Source organism: Pan troglodytes, chromosome 7 (assembly GCF_028858775.2).
Source record: "Pan troglodytes isolate AG18354 chromosome 7, NHGRI_mPanTro3-v2.0_pri, whole genome shotgun sequence".
NCBI classification, from domain to species: domain Eukaryota; kingdom Metazoa; phylum Chordata; class Mammalia; order Primates; family Hominidae; genus Pan; species Pan troglodytes.
Genome location: NC_072405.2, coordinates 27885823 through 27910913, shown reverse-complemented (window position 1 = coordinate 27910913; position 25091 = coordinate 27885823). Strand labels below are relative to the sequence as shown.

Here is a 25091-nt window from a genome sequence, read left to right as displayed (position 1 = left end):
CTTCTCATTAGCTGTTAGTATACCTGCAGGTCACCTCCTGGAATTTTCCATGATGCTATTCCCCTTCCACCCTGATTACCAAGAGGGTCTTGGCAGTGGGTTTGCCTTCTAGTCTCTTTATTTTTCAGTTACTAGCTTGAGATGACTCTTCTCTGGAGGAACATGATGCTTGGAACAGCTAAGGAGACATGTACTTTCCAGAGCTGAAGAGCAGACTTTTAATAAGTTCCTTCACTGGAAAAAGAGGGAGGAGCTGAGCCATGCCGTGGCTCCGAACCTGCAGTTTGGTATTGCTAGTACCACACACTCCAGGGCTCGATGTATGTTACTGTGTGTAGATGAGAAAACTGTGAACAGTTCTTCAAGTTGCTGGAGTAAGAAAGTACAAATTAGATTATTAATGATTATGTGGAGGTACCAGCTGACAGTCTATTTGTTTTCATTATTAATACAAGTGTGGTTTTGGATTATGTAGATTTCCCCCCTTTTTACTTAGATGGCCAAGGGTATTCATGAAGATATCCATAAAGACCATGCCAGTGATGGAGCCTCCAGATCTGCTGCCTGCAAGCTAAAACACAGAAAAGAAAATCTAAGTGGTTGGGAATCAGAATGTGAGATGGATTGGAAGCCAAATTATAAGCTTATTTCAACTCTTGGCCTGCAGGCGCTGAAGTAACATTATTTGTTGTCGGGGACAGAAAACAACTCAGATTCTGGTCCAAGTGATTATTCCACTTAGGCATTGCTGCGTTGCTGCCAACTGCAATTTGGTGTAGACATAGATTGATTGGCCAGGCAGAGGCGGAAGTGGGTGGTGAGAGCCGCGCAGGCACCGCAGTAGAGGCACCGAGTTGGGGCCAAGAGCTGGCCCCAGGCAGTCGGCAACCATCTCCAACACTAAACCCACAGTAAACTGGGGTGAGAGTGGGTGGGTACAAAATAGACTCTAAACCTCTATAGTGATACACCTCACACTTCAGCTGACTTTGTTCATGTCAATGAGTCAGAGAAAACCTTTGGAGAGGTGTTTGGAGGCCATCCCCATGGAGGAACTGGGGACCAGCTGTCTGTAGACCTGAGACTTAGCAATTTTCCTTTGGAGCTTTCTGGGCCTGTTTTTCTTTTCTTTCTTTCTTTCTTTCTATTTTTTTTTTTTAATTCCTGCATGTGAAATGGGAGCAATTCTGTGTGTGTGTGTGTGTGTGTGTGTGTATACACAATAATAGCAAATTGTATGTTTGTATATATGAATATATTTGTGTATGTATGTGTATATATATATATAATAGCAAATACATGTATAGATGGATATTTGCTGTTATTCGAATAATAAAGACAGATGGGATAAAAATCCTGACAACTCGGGAAGGAGGACTGTGCCTTGGTTAATTGAAGACAACATTATTGACGTGAAATTAACTAGAAGGGCTTAGTCCCTTTCCAGAGTATTTTCCCCTTGCCCTTCATTCCAGAGTATTTTGCTTGCACCTCTTTCCCATTCTGCTTTTATCTAGTTGACACATGGGTTTCCTCCATTGATATTCCTAAAAGGAAGGGACGGCTGGGGCCCGTTGTCACGCCCTGCAAGGCGCAATTTCCAGGCAGGGGCAGGGCAGGTCTGGGGGTTTCACGCCCCCCAGGGAGCGGGTCACCCGGTGGGACTCGCGCCCGCCCTCTCCTTGGGTGTCGTGTTCCCTGGGACGCGCCCACCGTTCTCCCTGGGGAGCGGGAGGCTCCAGGCGCGGCTGGGGCGCTGTGGGCAGATGCGCTCGGTCCTCACCAGCGGCGCTGTGCGGCGAACCCTGCGGTGCCTCGGGAAGGCGGTCGTTCCTCCCTGCTCCCCCCGTTTTCCAGCGTGTGCGCTCTTTCCTTCTCTGGGGAAAAAAGGAAATTTTTTATTTTTTAACATTTCATTTCATGAAACCGTTTTTTTTTAAGTGGTGGCGCTGAACACAGTCCTTGCAGAGGGGGGCAGCACTTTCCCTCCTGACCCCAACCTGGAAACCCCAGTGTGACTTCAGCGCTGTCAGAGCATTGGAAGCAGAGCTGCGAGTTAGGAAGCGGCTCGCTGGCAGCTGGGCACGTTTCTTTCCTGCGAGATCGGCTTTTTTGATTTGCTCTTTTTCACGTGAAAATGTTCAGCTTCATTTTTAGACACCTTTAGACATGGTTATCACTGTTTAAAGCCTTGATTTTTTTTTTAAACAAATAGTTTGCATTTTATTCATTGAAACAGGGAGAGAACAGATACCATCCTGCTTTTTGGGGTAATACTTTCAGATGCATTGTATTTTGTATACTAAGTGATTTAAAATGTTCCCATTTTGTAATACCACATACATTTAAGACATGGAAATTTACAAGGGTTGCCTTTTGTTTTTATTTTATTTTAGCTGCCTTCCTATTTCAAGGAGAGACGCCAAGGTAATTTTGACCCAGAGGAGGAATGATGTAGCCACCTCCTAACCTTCCCTTCTTGAACCCCCAGGTAAGTGAGCGTTTTCACTCAAGAAACAAACCTTTGCATGGTCTGCTTTGTGTTCAATATTCTGGATGTGTTTGAAATGTATGAAATTTCATTCTACTTTCAATAGCTTGATTAGTAACAAGTTATTACTTCAAGAGAATGATACTTCTTCCAAAATAATACAATTACTTGGCTCCATTGAATCGTTTTCATTCACTTTTTAAAGACTGTAACTTCTACATCTACATCTAACTTTCCCAACTTTTTAAGGATGTATCTCTTCTCAGAGTGGCAAGTGACTTAAACCAATCATAGAGCTGGAAGAGCTACATCTTTTTGAAACAGTTCGCGTACATAGGGACATTTGTTCTCCCATTGGAAATTGGGACAGAATACTGAGCTTTTTAAAATAGTCACCCTGTCATCAAATAGGTACTCTAATTTTGGCTTTGCTAGAAAATAATTATTTAAATACCATGGTTTTGGAAATTGAAGAATGAGCTTTCTTTCTGACATACAGTGTCTTAGAGGGACACTGTCTAGAGCTCTTTGAGAATAGTACCCTTAGGGATTGGAAGCTTGGTTTTAGTCCGGGGACAAATGAAAATCTCTGGAATGTTGTTTTAGTTCTGCTCTTGTAACCAGTAATTTTGAGTTTCTATGCAATAAGATGTTTTATTACATCTGATAAGACTAAACTTAAAAAATACAAAATAAAACAAGTACTGTAAAATATCATTAATGTTGACATGCAATGGTATGAAACAGGAAGCTGTATATATGGTTCCAAGCTTCAGCAGAGAGCCTTTTTTTTTTCTAGAAGTAATTCAATAGGCATAAAAATGAAAATAGGTAAGCTGCACTCAGCATATACATATCTTCAGAAAGCCCCCTTCACCTTCCTCCTTCATTTAACAAATGTCTATAGAGGTTTGCTTGATGGTTTTGCTTTTTTTTTTTTTTCCAAAAACTTTTGTCACACTATTAAGATAAAATAGTGGAAGCCAGAGTAGTTAATGATTTGATTTTGCATTAATGAACTGCCATGTACTTAAATGAGGGTGTGTGGAGTTTCATAAAGAACTGTATTTCAGTTACTAACAATAGAAAAAAATAAAAAAAAAACCTTGGCTGAAAGTTAATAATACAAACAAAAATAACTGAAGGAGAATTCCTCCCAAATCCTTTCCTAAGTAGAAAGTCAAGTGGTTAAGAGGCTTAAGTAATTCAGGGTCAACTTGAAGGGCGTATGGAACTGTCCTAATCTTGGGCCTTGTGATGTTTAATGTTTTTGAGAATTACTTGGATGATACAAAAGAGAGCAATGTCATTACAACCCCATGTAGACCATAATTAGTAAGACCTTGAGATAATGCCAGAAAACAGTCAAAATAAACTTTACAAAATAGAGAAGTAGGCTGGGTGCGGTGGCTCACTCCTATAATCCCAGCACTTTGGGAGACCGAAGCAGGTGGATCACAAGGTCAAGAGTTTGAGACCAGCCTGGCCAATATGGTGAAACCCCATCTCTACTGTAAATATAAAAATTAGCCAGGCATGGTGGTGCATACCTGTAACCCAGCTACTAGGGAGGATGAGGCAGAAGAATCGCTTGAACAGGGGGGGTGGAGGTTGCAGTGAGCCAAGATCACGCCATTGCACTCCAGCCTGGGCAACAGCAAACTCTGTCTCTAAATGAATGAATGAATGAATGGTGAGCAGCAATTGACCAAGAATGAACCATGGTGGAACAAGCTCTATGAAGGATATGTTTAACACACAAGGCTATCCCTACTGCACAACTTATGGCCTAATGCTACTAAATGTTTGAATGGAACAATTAACTCCCCTTGCTGGGATCCTGTGATTGCCAAGCATGCACTGGGTGTGGGGTAGGTTTGTCTGCCCAAAAAGAAAGGAAACAACTCATTTGCTGTCTTCTCAATGTGCACGTTGGTTTCTTTCAAGTCTGGTGAAGTTCTGCTGCTGAAGGATGTTCAAGCCCTGAGTCTATAAAAGTAAGGAGCAGTTCTGGGAAAACAAGGGCTTCCCATGTTCCCCAAGTGTTCCCTGTCCTGCTACTCTGGTAGCTTTAACTTTAGAGCAGAAACATCCTATAACTTTGCATTTGCCCAAGTAGACCTTAATCAGCTTTGGACTACTTAATTATTTATTCTTTCTTTCCTTCTTTCCTTCCTTCCTCCTTTCCTTTCTCTCTCTCCTTCTTTCTTTCCCTTTCTTTCTTTCTTTCCTTCTTTTTCTTTCTTTTCTTTCTTTCTTTCTTTTCTTTTTCTTTTCTTTTTCTTTTTCTTTCTTCCTTTCCTTCCTTCCTTCCTTCCTTTCTTTCCTTTTTCCTTGGCCTCCCAAAGTGCTGGGATTACAGGTGTGAGCCACCACGCTTGGCCTCTGCTCACAATTTTTACGGCCACCTTGTATCTTGTCACTGCTCACTGATATATTTCCTGCCTCTCCCTACCACGAAATGGAACCACATTTCCAAATCCTTAATTGCTTTCCTCCTATCAAAGAAAAGATGTGCTGTTGGCTCTCCATGCTCCTGTCCCCTGATGCTAGCTCTCTGTGCTCCCCCTCCCCTGACACTAGCTCTCTGTGCTCCCCCTCCCCAACCTGTGCTTTTGTCTCCACCTGTTCCTGTCTCCTACCTCTGGCCCTTCTGCTCACTCCTCCCCAGCTGTCACTCCTTGAAGCTGTGTTGGTGTCCACACTCTTTCTACCTAGCATACTTTCTTCTCATCACTGACCAGGGAGCTTCAAACCTCACCTCAATGGTAATGTGTTCCTGTACTCTAGCTTGAGGACCAGTGCCTGGCTCTTATAAGGCACCAAACAAAAGAATGAATGAGTGAGTGAATGAATGGAAAAGTGAATAAAGGGATGTCTCCTACCTGAAGATGGCTCCACTTAGTCCTCTGGCACCACCCACATTCTTCTTGTGGGCACATGTCATTGCATTGTCATTATTGTTTGCGCAGTGGTCTCCTGAACTCACCCCTGAGCAGGGCGCAGAACTTTCCTTTCCCATTTTGGTGATCCAGCTCCTTCTGGAGCATCTGGGGGTAAAAACTGTTTGTAGACACATAACCTTATAGGCCCTTTGCAGTTTCGCTAGTCTGTGAAGCATGACTAGCAAATAACATAAAATAGTAGCTGATGCAATCATTTTTGGAAGGAAGCAGATGTTATAAGTAAATAATAATATAAAACTATAATGTACTAACTGGGCAAGTTGCTCCTATTTGAAAAGCCAGAGAAAAGTAACAGTTTGGATTTTATAAAGTGGCCTTCCTTTGGATGTGTTTTAGACTTTTAAAATATTTTCGTTGAATGGAATGAGGGGTGCCATAAAGTCTGTAAGCTTTTAATCAGTGTCACCTTTCACTGCTTCAATTTTAATTTATACTCCTGGGCCACCATTGTTTTTCTGCAGATGAGGCTACTCCAGGAGGTTCATACTGGCACATGAATGGGTATCCGGTGATGCATGCCTTCCAGTAGGTTTTTATTTCCTGTTGATTGATCCTTAATCAGGTGTTGTTGCTGTCTTTCCCATTCTGTTTTGAGCTCTGCTATTGGGATTCCCTTTTCATTGAGTTGGTTTCTACCTCCAAGCCTGTGCTTCACCTTCTCTCCTCCATGACTTATACTGCTGTCCCATATCTGCAGTGCCTTCCCCTTCCTCTTGACCCTCCAGATTCTCACTCCATGCCTGAGACTCATCTTGGGAGGCAGGTAAGGGGGGAGCCTTTGCTGAGCCCCAGGCTAGGATGGGGCTGGGCCATTGTGTGCCTCTCTCTATTGCCTTATTTTCCCTATTGTTCATAATTATTTACTGGTTAGATGTTTGCCCTTTGGCCATCTGGCCCTCAAACTAGGCATGGTCTCTGCATTTTTAGCATCTAGCATATGTATGTTCCTACTTCACAAACAAAGGTTTGAAGGAGTTGCTGGTGTCTGAAGACCCTCATCAGAAGCTAGCAATGTTATCATCATTTGCTGCACATTTGACAGTGTACCAACCTTTCCCCTACTTCCTTTTAACATCTGTATTTTCTCTGCTACCTTGGAGGCAAGGGATCGGACTCCAGCACTTTGCCTGCTTAGTTAAATTAATTGTTTAAAAATAAGTGAAGGCTGAGTGCTGTGGCTCACACCTGTAATCTGAACACTCTGGGAGGCGAGGTGGGAGGATCACTTGAGCTCAGGAGTTCAAGGCCAGCCTGGGAAACATAGTGAGAAGACCCCATCTCTACAAAAATAAATAAATAAATAAAATTAGCCAGGCTTGGTGGCTCATGCCCGTAGTCCCAGCTACTTGGGAGCAAAGGCGGGAGGATTGCTTGAGCCCAGGAGACTGAGTCTGCAGTGAGCTATGATCACATCACTGCACTCTAGCTTGGGTGACACAGCAAGACCTCCTCTCCAAAAAAAAAAAAAAAAAGAAGGTAGAGGCAGCCCCAACCCAATATCCATTAACAGATGAATGGATACACGAAATGCAGTATGTATATCCATACAATGGAATATTTTTCAGCCTTAAAAAGGAGAGAAATTCTGACACCTACTAAAATATGGATGCAGTTTGAGACTTGATGCTTTGTGAAATTAGCCAGTCACAGTATGACAAATACTGTGTGATTCCACTAATATGTGGTCCCTAGAGTGGTCACATTTATAGAGACAGAAAATAGAATGAGAGGTGTCAGGGGCTGTGGGAGGCAAGAATGGGCACTTGTTTAATGGGTACAGAGTTACAGTTATGCAAGATGAAAAAGATGTGGAGTTTGTTTGCATAACAGTGAATGAATTTAGCAGTAGAAAACTGTGACTGTATTTAATGCTACTGGACTGTATACTTAAAAATGGTTAAGATGGTAAATTTCATTACATGAATTTTACAATTAAAAATAAAAAGTCAAAGTGCCTATTTTTATAATGATTATCCTTTAAAAGTAAAAATAATTGAAAGGAATTAGATTTTTTAGAGTTCATGGTTTGAGCTTTATTTTTCCTTTGCTTAGATTTTTAAATCACTTTTTATTCCAAAATGTGTTATGTATGAAAAAATGTATTTACAGTGGTAAGATCTTTGGGACTTAATTTTAGACTTTGTTGTCTTTTTTTTTTTCTTACAATTTGTGGCCTATATTTGCAGTTAAGACATGATTCAGAATTACTCTCTTTCTCACTTGTTTTTCTTCAGCAAAGATAATAGGATCTTTTTGCTTATCAGAAATACTTTTATGTTACTTAAAAATTACTTTTGTGATTAAGATCAGAAATGTTTGTTCTGTCACAAGCAGAGGGCGTGACACACTCCAGGGTTTGATTTGATTGTTCATAAGAAGCCAACTGCTTTAGGCTTTTTCATTTTCCCCCTCTTCACATTAACAGTCCTTTCTTGTGGAAAATCATGACTCTAAAACTGTCAATATCACACTGGTGTTTGAAAGAATGCAATTTCAGAATGTTCAGCTGACACATAGGAAGTAGCTCTCTTTTCAGTCAGTTTCTGACCCACAATGTGATACCTTTCTTGAGGAACTGAAAATGAGGCTGGGCACGGTGGCTCACACCTATAATCTCAACACTCTGGAAGGCCAAGACAGACAAATTGCTTGAGCTCAGGAGTTCAAGACCAACCGAGGCAACATGACAAGACCCCTGTCTCTATAAAAATATTTTTAAAAATTAGCTCGGTGTGGTGGCATGTGCCTGTAGTCACAGCCACTTGGGAGGCTAGAGTCAGAGGATCCCTTGAGCCAGAAAGGTTGAGACTGTAGTGAGCTGAGATCACATCACTGGACTATAGCCTGGGTGACAGAGTGAGACCCTGTCTCAAAAAAAAAAAAAAAAAAAAAATACATTAACTGAAAATGAGAAAGGGAGGCAAGAATCTGATGGAGTTGTGCAGAGAAGTCTGGAATAAGAGAGGGAGTGAAAATTAGAGTGGAGGGTAGACAAAGGAAAGAATTATAACCTCTGGAAACAAACAGTTCAATTGTTACTTAAATTTTTGTTTTTGAAACAGGGTGCTGCCTTGGCCTCCCAAAGTGCTGGGATTACAGGTGTGAGCCACCGTGTCTGGCCAGATTTTTTTTTTTTTTAACATTACAAACATGATCATATAGTCAAGTCCCCCAGAGAAAAGAAAATTCATCTCTTCCACTGGGCACATATCTAATCCAAGCTGATACTTTAATTTTTTCATGAAAATCATATTTAAGTTCTTAAAATAAATGGTAATTTGAAATATTAGTGTTTACCCTTAAATGTTTTAATAAAGAGTTGTATGTTCTGAACTCACAAACATATATTGAGACTTGTTACTGCGTGTTGGACTTTAAATGTGCTTTGTGGTTACCAAGTACCAATTCTTGGATTGGAATCCAGTCTCTGGTGAAAGTCTCAGTCATCCACAGAAAAATGAGAAAAATAGCATGTTGTTCTCAAAGAGCTAATACTCGCTCTAAAGGAATAACCTTTACTTTGAGGTTCTAGCCTTTTTTTCTTAATAAAATTTAAAATGGGATGGTTAATAAAATTAATGATAGTTAAGTTTTAAAATTTTATTAGTAAAATAAAATGCCGATTTTTATTTAGGATTCTTAGGTACAAGAAACAGAAATCAATGAGGCTTACTTAAGCAGGAAAGGAATCTATTGGAAGAATGTCCAACAGAATTGATGGGGAGCCCGCAGACACAAAATCTCATATACGACAAAAACTTGCAGACAGGGCTACTTGTATCATCAAATGTGTTTTCTAACTTTATAACACATGTGAATAGCCAATCTTATGCCAAGCCTGGAGGGTAGATATATAAAAGGAGTAAAGGTCCTGACAGTAGGAAAATGGATTAAATTAAAATTAAAGTCCGGGTGTGGTGGCTCATGCCTATAATCCCTGCACTTTGGAAGGCCAAGGTGGGTGGATCACCTGAGGTCAGGAGTTCGAGACCAGCCTGGCTGACATGGTGAAACCCTGTCTCTAGTAAAAAAAAAAAAAAAAAAAAAAAAAAAATTAGCCAGGCCTGGTGGCGTGTACCTGTAATCCCAACTACTTGGGAAGCTGAGGCAGGAGAATCGCTTGAACCTGGGAGGTGGAGGTTGCAGTGAGCAGAGATCACACCATTGCACTCCTTGTGACTAATTTGAGTCACGACCTAAAGTTGGAATGAAGACGGTACCTGGGTGTGGACTAGCTAATTGCATGTGGGCAGCTTGAGTTCTTTCTTTGGTAAATGGTCACCTAACTTTTCTTCCTTTGAGGTCCTTGTGTGTTTGAGTCTCAATGTTATTGTTCGTCTCACTGTAATTTGATACCACGTACTTTAACTCATATTTTTAGCATTGAGTGCCGGATTATACATATTAAGTGTTCCTTGATTTCTCTCCATCATTTGGCACTTTGACCACTGTCCTTGAGACTCTCACTTCCCTTGCCTTATTTCTATATTGTGACAATAAACTCTGGTAGTTTTTTCATACACCTCTAGCTGTTTCTTCATAATCTCCTTTTCCGTGCCTTAAATACTGATGTTCTCTAGCAGTCCATGTTTTTCTGTTCTTCTCATTCTCTTTCACCAGTGTAGTTGCTTCTGCTGTAAGTGGTGAACTTTTATCCAAACTGCTAACGTCAAATTTGTACCCTCAGCTCAAACCACTCCTCTGAGATGCACACTCCTGACCATCTTCATGGCATATTCCACCAGCACCCTCAATTCATGATGTCCCCAGCTGAGTTCTGATATTCTGTCCCCAAGTCACCATTCCAGTCCTTCTCCTTCCATCCTGAAGCAGCCTAGAGGGAGAGACAGGGAAGGAAAATTAAGTTTCAGCACAAGGTTGAGAAGGGTCTTGAGACAGATGGGCTTGTGGAGCAATAAGTGGGCTCTCATCCAGCCCTCAAGGGAAGGAATGTAGGAATCAGTCCCAAAAAGTGATGCTTGAGCAGAATTCTTGGAGCATGTGTAGGAATTTTCTGGGCAGAATGAGAGGAGCTGCACAGTGTCCTTTAACCTCAAGGATCTTTTTCTGTGTACTGAGTCTTCAGCTCATTTGATTTAAGATGAAAACCACCCTTCCTGATGTTATTCATACCCTGTAAAGAAATCTACAGACTTCCTCAAAAGAACAAATCATTGTACATTAATGGGAGCTGGGGCTTCCCAGCATGCAAAGGGTCATCTAGAACCTGCAGATGGCCCTAGTGTAGTCCGTGGGCCATCTGCAGCTATCTTCTGGGGCACTTGAGAGCCATTGGGCCCCAGGCCCCACTCCAGACCTACAGAACAGAATCATTTGAGGAGCCTAGCTGTTGTGGTGCCCCAGGAGGACCACAAAATGATGCATACTTCACTTGCATATGGTGAACCTTACCAGTAAGGTCCCTATATATCTTGTTCATTTAAGTTTGGTGTCTTCAGTTCTTTTCACTGTTCCTGCACATCACTTAGTGCACAGTCTTCAGCAGGCTGATGACTGAGAACTTGCGTTTATGTGCTTTGGTACCATCACACTATTGATTGACAGTGAACATCCTGTCATTAAGCCCACGTATTTCTGATACATATCGTACATTCTTTAGCTGTGGTGCAGGCATCCTATTTAGTTACTGAAGCAGTTAGCTTCTTGTACTCCAGAGTGCTACATAGACATTTTACTTACTGAAAATATTTGGAAATAATTTCAAATTACAGATGTTCTTTGACTTAATGATGCTGTTATATCTGGATAAGCCTATTGTAAGTCAAAAATATTGTAAGTCAAAAAGCATTTAATACCCTGTTAAACCCAATGTAAAGTAGAAAAATTGTAATTTGAACCACTGTAGTGGGGTATGGTCTTTATAGGAAAGTTGCAAAAATAAGAATAGTACAAAGAACTTATGTGTTCTTTACTTAGATTGACCTGTTGTTAACATTTTACATCATTTCCTTTTTTTTTTTTTTTTTTTTTTATTATTAGAGACAGGGTCTGTCTTTGTCCCCCAGGCCGGAGTGCAGTGGTGCAGTGGCACAGTGGTGCGATCTTGGCTCACTGCAGCCTCTGCCTTCCAGGCTCATGAGATCCTCCCACCCTAGCCTCCTAAGTAGCTGGGACTGCAGGTGTGTACCACTACCTCTGCCTAAATTTTTTGTATCTTTTGTAGAGACTGAGTTTTTCCATGGTGCCCACGCTGGTCTCAAACTCCTGGGCTCAAGTGATCCACCTGCCTTGGAATCCTGGAATGCTGGGATTACAGGCATGGGCCACTATACCCTGCTCATTTGCTTTTTATCCATGCTATTTGTCTCTTTGTTCCCCCTCATGTATATACATACATAAATAAATATATATACTATTTTATCTGAACCATTTGAGAATAAGTGTATACATCATAGCCCTTTCCTGCTAAGTGGTATATTTCCTAAGAATAAGGATATTTTCTTATATAACAAAAGTGCAAGTATCAGCATCAGTAAACTTAACATTTATTTGAATTTGCCTAATGTACTGGGTTCTGGTTTTGTAAATTGACTTAATGTCCTTTAAAGTATTTTCCCCTCTAGTACTAACATCAGGGATTGCATTTAGTTATTACGTCTCTATGTTCCTTTAACCTGAAGCATTTTCATAGCATTTCTTTGTCTTTTGTGAAAATGTTTTTGAAGTACACAATCTTTTTTTTTCTTTTAAAGGCTGTTTTTCATTTTGGGTTAGATGAGTGATTCTTGTAATTGGATTCAGGTTATACATTCTGAACAGGAATTCTACATAAATGATGTGTTCTTATCAAGGTATCACATCTATTCCTCATTGACAGTGTTAATTTTGATGATGCAATTAAGGTGATGGCAGATTTTTAAAAATACTGTAATATAGCAAATACTGTAATATATTAAATACTAAATATAGCTACATTTTCTCCCTAAAACTAATAAGAATTGCTTTTATCCCTTTATATTATTTTATTTTTATATTTACATTTTTTTTTTGTGGAGAGGAATCTCACTATGTTGCCCAAGCTTGTCTGAAACTCCTGGGCTTAAGCGATCTTCCTGCCTCAGCCTCCCAAAGTGCTGGATTACAGGTTTGAGCCACTCCACCCAGCCTAAATGCTTATTTTTTATCCCTATCAGTCAATTACTAGTCCACAATGAAATTAGCATTCTTTAACTCCCCTTTCTACAATTAAGATGGTCTGGCTTATAGCCAAAGTTCCTACCTAATCTTTGTTACACAGTTGGACTTCAGTTGAATAAATTGAAGATGGATGAATGTAAACACCCAAAAAGGACTATAAGTAACTATCACTGATTTTTTACAGTATACTTATATTTTGTCTCAAGGTGAATTATTTTGAAGAGCTCACACTTCTAAGTTTAAAATGAAAATTGAAGTCTATTGGTCTTTAGCTTATAGACTGTACTTAGGGAGTATTTAAGTAATTCTTCCCTTCTGTCCTTGAACCTCCAGACATAAAGGGAGCAGTAGGCATAAAATGTGGGGAGCTGACCATCTGCCGGTCCGGTCCTGACCTTCCACTAGTAGTGAGACCAATCCAGCTCTTGGTGCTGCTGTGGCTTTGTGAGGAGGTGGGTCCAGGTCCTGATCTCTTCTTCTAAATATCAGCTCTGTGAAAAAGAACCCTTCCTATTCTCTGCCCTATTTTGGAGATTGACCAAGAGGTGTAGTTGAGAGGTTCTTCACCGTTCTTGGTTCATGGTGCCATTAGTGTCTCATTAATTTTTCCAGTATCCCTTGAACAAAGGAAATACCTAATGGCTAAAAATTAAGTAGTTAGGGCTGGGCATAGTGGCTTACACCTGTAATCCTAGCACTTTGAGAGGCCAAGGTGGGCAGATCACTTGAGGTCACGAGTTCAAAACCAGCCTGGCCAACATGGTGAAACCCCGTCTCTACTAAAAATACAAAAAATTAGCCAGGTGTGGTGGTGGGCACCTGTAATCCCAGCTACATGAGAGGCTGGAGCAGGAGAATTGCTTGAACCCAGGAGGTGGAAGTTGCTGTTAGCCGAGATCGCGCCACCGCACTCCAGCCTGGGCGACAGAGCGAGACTCCATCTCCAAAAAAAAAAAAAAAAGTAGGTCCATCAGCTATGAGTATTTATGTCCTATTGACTTAGAAGCTGTTTGAGAAAATAATACAATAAATTGGAAAAAATAATAGTTTGATCTCATTCTCGACCACAGTGAGCAGTGGGATGTGTGCATCTCTTGAGCACTGCGCGACGTCTCAACCTTGGAATTAGATTAGACACCACCTCATTTTGTGCAGCAATTGCATTCATTACAGAAACCACTAAAAGGGCAGTTGTGCAAAGATAAGATATCGCCAAAAGGAATGTAGTTCAATCTAATGTTGACTGTATGATGTCCAATAGATGTCTACTATTACTACGTTCTGCCACAAAGTTAAAATATCTCAAAGTGCCTCTGTGAATTCCCTTTGATGCCTCAGCGTACCTCAGTGCGCAGTTTAGTAATCATCCATTTAGTTAAAAGAAATTTTCTGGGATGATTTGCAGTCGTGTCGCCCACAGCCACTCAAATATGTGTCTTAATGGCAGGTTAGGGGTTAAATAACTCTAAAGAGAGAGATGACAACGTCACCAAACTTGGGCAGGAGGCAGAGATAATAAGATGACATTTCAACCTAATTGGTAGGATGTGAAAATTCTTTCTTTCATTTATGATATGTCTAACCTAGAGAGGTCTGATTTTAACTTCTCGGGCAGTATTGCATTGTGTCTGCTCATCAGTGAAGAAGAGAATGGCTGTTTAACTACACCATGTATGTGATAGGATTTTCTTACTTAACCTTTTTGGTTTTTTTCACATATTCTTTCCACAAACTGCCTATTTTCTATGGATTAATGATTTGGCTGCAAAATATTTTGTAATTATCCACTTCAGGCATTAGAAGGATGCTGTAAATCTTCTCAAAACCAGGACTGTACTAACATACCTTTTTGTAACAAGCTACAATCAAATTAGCTCAAATTAGCTAAATCCTAGTAGAAATTAGATCTAGTTGATATGATTATTTTAATTTTAGTTATTTGAGCTTTGGGTATGAAAAAACTTTCCTAGACTGGGCACGGTGGCTAACACCTATAATCCCAGCACTTTTGGAGGCCAAGGTGGGAAGGTCACTTGAGGTCGGGAGTTCAAGACCAGCTTGGCCAACCCAACGTGATTAAACTCCATCTCTACTAAAAATACAAGAATTAGCCAGATGTGGTGGTGCATGCCCGTAGTACCAGCTACTCAGGAGGCTGAGGCAGGATAATTGTTTGAACCCGAGAGACGGAGGTTGCATTGAGCTAAGATCGTGCCAGTACACTCCAGCCTGGGTGACAAAGCAAGACTCCATCTCAAAAACAAACAAACAAAAACCTTCCTAAAAGGAACTGGGGGATATTTTGAAATTTTAGGTAGCTTTAGAATGATAACTAGAAGCTGCCTGCTTTACCTAGTCTGAGGTTTTCAGAGGAGAGGATGTTGGCAGATGGTTTTCTCCTCAAAGAAACGCCCACTGCTTTACCCAGCCTACTGCAAATGAATAGAAATCAGGGATCATAACACCCTAGACAATCCTAGAAAGAATGGAATAGCATGGCATCTGGGAAAGGACCACAAACATAGTCAGCCAATCTTGGCTCTCAAGAGCTCCGTGACCCTGGGATAGGCTTGTCCTGTGACATAAAGGACGTTCACCATTCCTGGGCCCACTCAGTGATTGTGTCAACCAGAATGCTTCCCCACCCCCACACATTTTCAAACACCCCTCAACTACTATGCATTGGGTAATGTGTCAGGCTCCAATCCAGTACTTAATGAACAGATGAGCAAGCTGAGCCTCAGAGACGTAAAGAGATGAGCTAAGGTAGTATATGGAAGTACAGCTAGGATCTGGGTCCTCTGCCCTCTCGCATCCCCCATCTCCTGTCTTGAACTCATGTCATGCACAGAGCAGCTGGAATAATTTCTTTCAGTGCCAACCTTGCAAAAAAATTGAAATGACAAAAATCCAATTAACTTGATATTTATTTGGATTCCTAGATCTAGAATGAAAGCTTCATGAAGGCAGGGGTTCTTATCTCTTGTTCACTGCTGTATTTCCAGCTCCTGAAATACTGCCTGGTGTATAAGAGGACCTCAATAAATTTGTCGATTGAGTGCATGGGCACACTGCAATTTATAGGCAATGCTCACGAGTGATATTTACATTTAGGTAATCAGTATTTGTATAGGATATAAATCACTGAATTCTTTCTGAGTTTGCTTGGATGAACTTACTTCACAAGTTACTTGGAATCAAATAATACTCTACGGAAAAAATCATATTTGCAATGAGTTCTCACTGGCTAGAATATGATATTAGGAGTATTAATATGATACTGATAACTTTGTCATTGCCAATTGAATACCCTGCCTATGGCATTTTTCATTGGTGTGTATGTATATATATGTGTTTGTGTGAGTATATGTATATATCTTTTTTTTTCTTTTTTTTGGGGGGGGGGATGGGGGGACAGGGTTTCATTCTTGTCACCTAGGCTGGAGTGTAATGGTGTGATTTCTGCTTACTGAAACCTACCTCCCCACCCCATACTGAAGCAATTGTCCTGCCTCAGTCTCCCAAGTAGCTGGGACTATAGGCATGCATCACCTTGCCCAGCTAACTTTTGTATTTTTTATAGAGACGGAGTTTTGCCACGTTGACCAGGCTGGTCTCAAACTCCTGAGCTCAAGTGATCTGCCCGCCTCAGCCTCCCAAAGCACTGGGATTACAGGCATGAGCCACCATTGCTGGACTGTTATTGTATATTTGTAATGCTGATCACAAAGGTATCACAAATATGAAACCCATCATAGCTGGAAGTTTATTACTTGTGTCAAGAATTTAAAATTATGACTCTCCAGAGGAGAAACAAGAAGAAGAAAGCCTTCCCCTTTGATAACTGTGGCATTCCAGGCCCCCTAGGTTGGAGAGTACCAGTTTCTCTTGTAATGCAGGAGTACTTATGCCCTTGCCACTAGCTGTTAATGTAGAATAATATCATAAAGGGCATCTGTATGTAATAAGGTACTTATAGGTTTGTGGTATTGCTAAGAACATGAAAATGTCTGGTAACCTTATTCCAGGAAATTTAGTGATGCGTGCATATTCTCATCTTCATTCATAACTTGAAAGTTATTAGTCATGACTTAGGTTTGTTTATATTGGGACCAAGTTAGAAAAGGATTGAGTTGTTGGGAGCCCCATCCTAGGTGGGGGAGGGTGGGACACAGCATCCTTACCACCCATGACATTTCTCAACTTAGGAACAATGGCCTCACCCAGTAGCCTTTGAGAAGCACTGCATTTAGGGAAAATCTGATTCCAAGTTTTGTTTACAGCTCACTACCAGTCGTAGACTAAGCCAGTGTTTATGAACCTTTGATTTGGAGCTTTAATAAAACTACAGATGCCCAAGCCTATCCCCAGAGTTTCTGATTCTGTGTGTCTTGGGCGGTGCCACTTACCTGCAGTTTTGAAAAGCATCCCAGTGGATCGTAATGAGTCTGTGAATGGAGTCAGTTTGCAGCAATTGCTGTTTTTGGTCCTGCAGCCCTGACTGTGCAGCAGTGTGCAGTCAGCAAAGCCCTAAGGCCAATAACTCAAACACATTTTTAAGTGAATGTTTGCACCATACTGACCTTCCAGGAAACCTCTTGAAATCATTATTGAAGGACAAGCACATGAGACCAGCGTTTCCCAGAGTGTTTCCTGCAGATTACTAGAGTTGTGAGATATTTTTCAAAGAAGAATTTTGTGATCAAATAAGTTTGGGAAAATACTGTGTAATGGATTCCTCTCTGGTAGGGTACGATGTACCTGAGCCTAGGACGATTCTGGGAGTTCTAAAGTAAAGACTTGTTTTGTTTAACCTCTGGGTTCCCAGTTTTCTTCTCCACAAAATCCATTTCCAGCTGGACATTTCTCAACCTTCTTAGGTACAATATCCCACCCAGCAGCCTATGAGAAGTACTGCATTTTGAGAAAAATCAGGAAAACCTGATTCCAAGTCTGACTTACATTTCACTGCCAGTCATAGACTAAGGCAGTGTTTCTCACCCTTTGATTTGGAGCTTTAAAAAAATCTACAGATGCTCAAGCCCATCCCCAGAGTTTCTGATTCTGTGTGTCTGGGGTGGTGCCAGTTACCTGCAATTTTGAAAAGTGTCCCAGGGGATCTTATATGTTGTAGAGGTTGAGAATCACTACATTAGGAAGAGTTGTCTAAGTTCTTCTTCTTCTTTTTTTTTTTTCTATAAGACTACAGTGCGTGTCTCCACTGTGTTTTTGTTTGTGTTTTCTGAGATGGAGTCTTGCTCTGTTGCCCAGGCTGGAGTGCAGTGGCATGATCTTGGCTCACTGCAGCCTCCCCTTCACAGGTTCAATTGACTCTTCTGCGTCAGCCTCCCAAGTAGCTGGGATTACACTCACCACCATGCCCGGATAATTTTTGTGTTTTTAGTAGAGACAGGGTTTTGCTATGTTGGCCAGGCTAGTCTCGAACTCCTGACCTCATGTGATCTGCCCGCCTTGCCCTCCCAAAGTGCTGGGATTACAGGCATGAACCACCACACCCAGCCCCATTTTACAACTCTTTTTGATGTTAAGCATGTTTCCTAGAGGGAATTGGTTTCATGTTGAAAGAAAACTGAGGTGATATGGGGACTCTGAGGTCCTTAGCCTCCTGGGGGCTCTGCCTGCTGTTCCCAGCCTGGGCATCGGCACAGTTCCATTGCAAATCTGGACTTGCAGGTTAATTTGAGATGTAAAGAAGCGGTAAAGAGGGGCAGCACTGTTGAAGGGGTTTCCTGAGCTCCTCAGGGCAGATGCTACTGGGACCTGGAACTCTGGTTGGAAAATACAAATGATAATTTGGTAACATGGAGGTTGAATTGAAGCTTTCTTGGAGAAACGTTCTTTGTATGGGTTCTTCTCATTTTACACCTCATGGCCTAACACCTTCTAGAATCTCTATTCCTCAGCACCATGCTGTGAGAAGCCAGGCAGGAAGTGGCACAGTAAGATTAATGGGATTTTACAATTACCAATCAGGGAATTAATAGGGAGATAGTAAAGGGGTGTATCACAGCCACAGGCTTCTCTGATGGTTGTTTTCCAAGAAAGAGCTCAAATGACAACATCCAAGGCTGAGATGAAGTCGGAGGAATCTACCTATGCTATGAAGATTGTCTCATCACTTGTGGAAAATGCTCAGGTAGCTGTAGGTTTAATCAGAGGCAAGAGAATTAAGGTTGTGCTTTTGTGGCCCATGAGTGCTTTGATGAGGACGTTTGTGTCTTTCCTTCTTTCGGTCCCGTGTGGTCACTCACCTTGCCACAGAAGTTATGCCAGGATTTACTAGAGAGTGTCAACTCAACCAGCAAGCGGCTCCTTCGGCTTAACTTGTGGTTGGAGGAGAGAACCTTTGTGGGGCTGCGTTCTCTTAGCAGTGCTCGGAAGTGATTTGCCTGAGGGTGGACCAGAAGAAAGGAAAGGTGAGCCAAGCACTCCGAGTGTTCAAGCACTATGTAATCTATTTTACATAAGTAATTCTCTCATGTATTCTCTTTAATAACCCTGGGAAGTACTTCTTAGCAGTTCTTTGTGGAATAGATGAGACCCAGCGGTTCAGGGAGATAAGATAACTTGTCCAGGGGTACACAGCTAGACAGTGATAGGACTAGAATTCAGATTTAAGTCTATTTGGGTTCTAAAGTCCACTTTGAGGTCCCCCTGCCCCATCCTGCTGTCTACGGTTGGTACCCAGGACAGTGTCACCATCCCTCGCTTCAGAATATCTACTTTGCTGTTGGTCTGGATGACAAGCCCTTAATTCTGTTAGGAGAAAAATCATAAAGAGATGCTTTATAACTGCCTTATAACTGATGGTTTAATGCTTACTTTGTACTGCTATCAGCCTTGCACTGCAGCTGTCAGCAGTCATTCTAGGACATACTGTGAAAGAAAACAATATCATAGCCAGTTAGAGGATCCCTGCATTCATCTTCGCTAAGTATATTTAGATTATACTTTTGATTTCTGAATAGTCAATTAATGGTATTTATTAGCAATACTTTATGCCTAGAATTTAGTGGCGTTAGCTAGAATTTTATAATGGCATAAACAATATCCTGGAGGAAATAGGATATCACCATGTAATACAAAGCTAACATTAGTAAAATAAATATTAATCCAAGGTTAACCATTAGCCTAAGCTTTCTCTTAATTCAAATTCCAAGCTAAGTCTTACTGTGTCAAAAAAAAATATTTCAGCCCAGTTTGACATTCTAATGTGAAAATCACCATAGACTTGCAAAGGCCCAGTATGAGTAATATTAACTGGCTGCATAACTTAATTACAGAATACCGATAACATTGCCTGGGACCACATGATTCTAAGCTTTCAGGCTTAGGGATCACAAGATTTCTCAAATGTTAACTCTGGGAGGTGATTGTTTAGTTAGACTATTACGTTCTGCAGATGAAAAAACAGCAGAGGTAGGTGATCTTTCAAATGTCACAAGGCTGGGTGGATCACAGAAATGGCCTCTTTACTACTTACTTTGTTACTTTAGTGTTGCCTTTAATTGGAGTATTTTTAAGAAACACTTGGGCTGAGTCTGTGAATGTAGCAGACTATTAGATGTGGCCCAGTTTGTGCTTATGTGTTATTCAATCTCAACTGAGCAACATAAACATGCCGCAAAGGCTGCAGGGTGCATAGAGTGATGGCTGTCAGTATTCAGCCTCATTGGTCTGACTTCTCTCAAACCCAAAGTATGAGTAGGTGGGCAACAGATTTGGGAAGCATTCGAAATATTATTCTAATTGCTCAGTTACTGCAGAGCAATCATTATTTTTTTGTTGGCAGTTCCAACCCCAAAGTGCAGGCTTTGTGGCTGATGCAAGGTAGCAGTGAGAAGAAGAATGAAGAGTATAAGCTGAAAGTTAGTGTCTGAAAATGAGCATAATCCTGAGGAATGCTTGTCATCAGAGTAATGGTTGATGATGTTTATGAAAATTGAATGTACTTCTCTGCTGCTATGTTGTTGTGAATTATACTTGCTTATTAGTAGAAAATACTGAGATTTGGTAGCCTAACACATTTTGGGAGAGTGTCAGTTAGAATGGAATCAAATGACTATGCTTTTAATGCCAGAAGCTGATCTGGTACTATATATAGGCCATAATTTTGCATTAGATCCAATGCAGCTTAGGATTTTTTCTTCTCAAGACATTCCCAGATAAACAAAAGCTGAGGGAGTTTGTTACCCTTAGACCTGTCCTACAAGAAATCCAAAGGGACTTCTGAGGGCTGAAATGAAAAGATACTAGAGAATAACTCAAAGATGAACAAAGAAAAAAGTACTATCACTGTAGATAAATACACGGACAATTATAAAATCTAGCATTGTTGTAGCAATGGCTTGGAACTCTACTTTTTGTCTTCTACATGATTTAAGAGAATAATGGATTTTTTTTTTTAAAAGGTATTGGTTTATGTTTTTGGATACATAATATACAAGGATATAATATTTCTCCTTAGCTTTACTGAGGTATGATTGACAAATAAAAATTACATGTGTTTAAAGTGTAAAAGGAAAAAGAATTTTTTTCTCCAGTGTATATATGTGTCCCTGACAGTGGTTGTCAGTGGTCTAATTTGGCTATTAGCCCATTCCATTTACTGGGACTTCAAGCTAAGAAATTATTTGGGGCACTTCAAAATGGGACTTGTCGAAATGGCTGTCTTTCTCCAAGTGAGCCTGTCATTTGGTGCTCTTTTTACTACAAGTAATAGCAAACCCAGTTCATACTGGCTCTAGCAAATAAGAGAATCTGTTGGCTTACATACATACACAGGGGCTACTGATTTCTAGGATGCCTTAGTCCAGGGACTCAGATAGCTTGGCTTTGCTTTTTATGGTGGCTTCCTTTTTAGATAATGATAAAAAAAAGTCTGTAGCATCTCTAAATTTAAGTCAAGCTGAAGAGTGAGCATGCCTCTCTATGTCTTTCCAGCTGATCCCAAGATTGACTCTCGTTGGCTTTGACTGGGTCATGTGTCTATCTTTAAACCAGTCTCTTTGACGGGGTGGATTGAATTACTCAACTGACCAGCTCTTAGTCATGTGTATCACTCCTGAAGCCAGATGATTTTCTTCACAGCTGAACTACAGAAAATGTTGGTTTTACTAGGTGCTCTCAGGCTCTTTAAATAAAAATACCAGGACTTTGAGGGGAAATAAGCAATAAAGGTTCTTTTCCTCAACTTGGACCATACAGTTTTGCTAATGTACATTGTAAGTTTTATATTATCTAAGTAGTCTTTCATTGGAAGTGTTGATTTATTTTTTCCTTATCAGGTTTGTCTGTTGGTGTCTTTGAATTATCTGTGAATACTTTAATCATGTTCTTCTAATATGCTGCATTCACCAGGACAGTATTTAAAATCCCAGTGAATGGAGGAATATAGTCACTTGCAGTGCCTAGTTATAGCCACGGCCCTCCTGAGAAAGGGCCAAGTTACAGGACATTACTATCTGCAAGGTGATACATATAATCTATCTATCTGTAAATTATATATTTTTTGTCCCAGCAGTTCTAGGACTCATTTGGGTAACAGAGATAGCTCAGATACAGCCTGGGCTGGTAGGTGATCATCTTTAAGAAAAATTACAACCTTTACATCTGAATTATTTTCCTGTTAACTAAGATGAATAATTTTCTAAATTGAGAAAGTCAGAATAAATTTGTTAATCCTTTGACATTATAGTGAGCTCACCATTTAAAAATACCTACAACAGCAGCTTTCCGTCTACATGTTAAGAGACTAATGTAACCATATCAAGATAATCCATTTTTATTCTCTGCTTTATGGGCCTTGGGTCCCCAGAAAGTGAAATTATGAGTATGTATTAATATGTTGCTGATACCCTGTAGCTGATGTATTTTACATGTTCATTCTAGGAGTTAGAGAAGCCCAGACTTCAATTAAAGTATTTTTATACAGTAAGTGCCAGGTTTTTTTGTTTTGTTTTGTTTTGTTTTGTTTTTAGACAGAGTCTCACTCTGTCACCAGGCTGGAGTGCAGTGGCACGATCTCGGCTCACTGCAACCTCCGACTCCCTGGTTCAAGCGATTCTCCTGCCTAAGCCTCCTGAGTGACAGGTTTTAAAAACAAAACAAAATTTGTGTTTCACAATTGTGTTGCACAATTCTGCCACAAATATAACATTTTAATTTGGGGAGTTTAAGAGGACATTATTTGAACTTTATCCTTAGTTTTACTAATTGCAAAGTAGGTGAGAGGGGATATCAAAATGGCATAATTGAGTATGAAACTATGAGTCAGGCCTGAATATGCTATTTATATCTGGCAGTATTACCTGCTCTCCTATTGCTCCCCAATCCTAGCTGCTTTTAAGATTTTATATTTGATTTTCACAGTTTTACTGTGATGGCTTTTAGGTATATTTTATTTATATTTCTCCTAATTGTGGTTCATGGAGCTTGTTGGATCTCAGGCTTGATACCTTTCATCAGTTTTGGAAAACTCCTTGTGGCTATCTGTGTAGCTGTTGCTTCTTTCTCATTGTTCTCTTTTCCTCTTGGAATAATAGTTACACGTACATTACTTTTTCCTGTCTTAAATGTGACTTAAGCTGTTTCTCATATTTTCAATTCTTTGTTTTTCTCTCTGTGCTTCTGATTAGATTTTCTTCTGCTGACACCTGTTTCACTCCAGTAAAACTTTTCTTTGTCTATCCTTTTAAACCTATCTATTGAGTTTTTAATTTAATTATTGTATTTCAGTTTTCCTGTTTTTTATGGAGCCTAGGTATCTGGTAAGATTCTCTATCTTTAATATATTTTCTTGAACACAGTAATTGTAGTTATAATAAAATGCTATTTTGATGAATAAAATATCTAGATTACCAGTGAGTCTATGTATTACCGGTTTTTTATCTTGGTTTAGGTCATTCGATCTTGTTTTCTATCAGGCTTTGTAATTTTTTATTAAGTGCCTGATACTGTATGTGAACATTTTTAGGCTCTCTGGATGCTGTTCTATTCCTCCAGGGAAGATCTATTTCTTTTCTGTTGGCGGTAGGATAAAGCTATTCATCTAGATTCGATCAACCATTATGATAATTGGAGTGAAGTTTCAAGTTAGTCTGTTTTTGTTTGGTTTAGCTCTAAGGTATAAGCCATTGAGAGTCTCAGCAGAAAGCCTGAAGTATTTACCAGGACTCTGTCCCTACTAGGCCCTCAATGTCAACTCTGAAGTTGAGTGCCATGGTCATAAAATCAGCTCAGTGTTTTAGCCTCTTAGCAGAAGCTTTCTGTTTATCTTCTCCTCCTTTTACAACTCACAGCTTTGGAGTGCAAAGGCTGGAAAGAATGTTGGGTTCATTTTTCTGAAGCTGTCTTTTCTCTCGGATCTTTGTGCCTCACATTCTGGCTGCATTGGAAGTCCTAGATTTCATTTTTCAGCTCCTCATCCCAGTAAGACTGCTCCAGGCTTTGGGCTGCAGCTGTCTGCTCGTCCAATGCAGCCTGGCCAGGAATTAGTGAATGCTCTGAAAAGAGCAAGCAGTACAAAGGAGGGTCTCACCTCAGGGTGTTTTCTTTAACCCCTCAAGTTTTGCGTGCCTCAAACAGCAGCTATTTCTCCTCCTCTTCCTCCTCCTCCTTTCTGTCCTTTCCCTTCCTTCTTCTTCATCCAGCTTTTGTAATTGTTCTCAGCGGGAGACTTAGTGTGATATTACCATTACTTTTTGTAATTCTTGTGCAATCCAAGTTTTTCCATGACTGCAATACATATGGTAGTATTATCTATTTGTATCAAGGTTTTCATATGGGAAAATAGGGTAGGCAAATACCATAACTGTTTTTAGGTTAAAATCATGGTATATGCTATTAGCATTCATCCTTTAACTTTCTGTTTATTCAGTGTTGAACATGCTAGAACCTGAGGACAATGCTGTGAACTAAATAGGCATAATCCCTGCCCTTGGCCGAGGATCTTATAGTATGGTAGAGACAAATACCTATGTGTCCGTCTCTATCTCTACTTAAATCTACATTTTTATATAATTACATGTTATTGTAAGAGCTACAAAGGAAAAGTAAAATGAATTATGAAAGAGACTTAGAAGAGTGACTTAATTTACACCAGGGGAAAGGTTTTAGAGAATGTGCCCCTTTGGAAGTGTTGGCTGAGACCTGTAGTGAAAAGCAATTACCCAGAGCCTTCTAGAAGAAACAGCACATGTGCTGCAGACCCTGTCAGCCAAGAAGTTGGTTCATTTAAAGAACTGAAAAGATGCCAGTGAGGCTTTCAGCAGTGTAGAGGACATGGAGGGAGTGGGAACAGAGGAAAGTGACGTGAGCTGAATTTGGAGCTGGGGCCAGATCAAAGTGGGCCTTTTAGTCCATGCTGAGGATTTTGGAATTTCTCCTAAGTGACGTGGGAAGCCGTCGCAGGATTTTGAGTATGGCACTTTCATGGTTGAAAGTTATCACTCTGG

The 25091-nt window shown here is 40.4% G+C and overlaps 1 protein-coding gene across 25 annotated transcripts in view; it reads left to right on the top strand.

Moving 5' to 3' along the window:
• CSGALNACT1 (chondroitin sulfate N-acetylgalactosaminyltransferase 1) overlaps positions 1-25091 on the top strand; it is a 353523-nt gene that overhangs the window by 153497 nt on the left and 174935 nt on the right. For 14 of the 25 annotated variants that reach the window (XM_009454908.5, XM_009454906.5, XM_054656576.2 and 11 more), the window contains one exon: positions 2397-2491. The gene's annotated coding sequence lies outside the window, so the exon portion shown is untranslated. Of the gene's footprint in view, positions 1-1770; positions 2271-2396; positions 2492-12948; positions 13068-18897; positions 19053-25091 lie in introns of those variants that run through there. The other 11 variants (XM_054656580.2, XM_024345067.3, XM_024345066.3 and 8 more) reach the window with 8 other exon arrangements.